The sequence below is a fragment of the Myxocyprinus asiaticus genome, chromosome 1, assembly GCF_019703515.2.
Source record: "Myxocyprinus asiaticus isolate MX2 ecotype Aquarium Trade chromosome 1, UBuf_Myxa_2, whole genome shotgun sequence".
Lineage (NCBI taxonomy): Eukaryota > Metazoa > Chordata > Actinopteri > Cypriniformes > Catostomidae > Myxocyprinus > Myxocyprinus asiaticus.
The window spans coordinates 20,481,020-20,482,579 of NC_059344.1; positions in this window are offsets into that span (position 1 = coordinate 20,481,020).

The following is a 1,560-nucleotide window of genomic DNA, read 5'->3' on the forward strand; positions in this document are numbered from 1 at the left end:
GGTAAACGCTTCCTATTTTATTAAATAAATATTTCCTTAAAACTATGTTTGTCTCCTATTTATTTATGCATTTCATAATTGTGACCAGGCCTGGCTCCACAGGGGGGCCTAGGTGGGTCTGGCCAACCCAAACATGAGCTTGACCCACCTTCACAACCACACCCACCCCTCCGACTTTTCAGCCCCACTTGGAGAGTCCTATGGCAATTACATATCTTAGCATGTGTGAAACCAATATTTAAACAAAAAAGATTGTGGAGCAACACTGGACCACACGGAACCAAAACTTAACAGAACAGAGTGCCACATGGTACACTAGAAACTGCAGATCAGATAAATGCATGTGAAGTTTATACTAGCTAGCTCGCTATTTTTCCCAACTGTGATGAAACTAAACAAAATATAAATATGTCGGACATAAATAAGCCAGAGTATGAAGAATGCCATCTCTAAAATCTGTTGTTTGGGAGCATTATGGTTTGCAGTAAATTACAGTAATACTGGGCAACGTGTAGTGAAAAGGATGAAGGCTGTGCGTCGGCTCTGTTTCACTGAATTCGGGTATGTCTCAAGAAGCACATTTTACATGTCTCTTCAGCTTACGGGAGCAAAGCATAAACAGCCTGTGCAAGTTAGTCTCACCATGGCGTTCAAGCAGCCTCTCGCTGCAAGCTCAGACAGAGCTAAATCGATAACGGCACCAACAATCATCCATGCGATTATCTAATCAGCCAATCATGTGGCAGCAGTGCATAAAATCATGCAGATACAGGTCACGAGCTTTAGTTAATGTTCACATCAACCATCAGAATGGGGGAAAAAATGTGATCTCAGTGATTTGGACCGTGGCTTGATTGTTGGTGCCAAACGAGCTGGTTTGAGTATTTCTGTAACTGTTGATCTCCTGGGATTTTCACACACAACATTCTCTAGAATTTACTCCGAATGGTGCCAAAAACAAAAAACATCCAGTGAGGGACAGTTCTGTGGACGGAAATGCCTTGTTGATGGGAGAGGTCAACAGAGAATGGCCAGACAGGTTCGAACTGACAAAGTCTATGGTAACTCAGATAACTGCTCTGTACAATTGTGGTGAGAAGAATAGCATCTCAGAATGCTATTCTGAGATTCAGGTTGGCGCTGTTTTGGCAGCATGAGGGGGACCTATACAATATTAGGCAGGTGATTTTAATGTTGTGGCTGAATGATGTGTGTATACATACATACATACATACATATATATATATATATATATATATATATATATATATATATATATATATATATATACATATATATACATATATATATATATATATATATATATATATATATATATATATATATACATATATATATATATATATATATATATATATATATATATATATATATATATATATATATATATATATATATATATATATATATATATATATATATATACATATATATATATATATATATATATATATATATACATATATATATATATATATATATATATATATATATATATATATATATACATACACACACACACACACATGTGTATGTAAA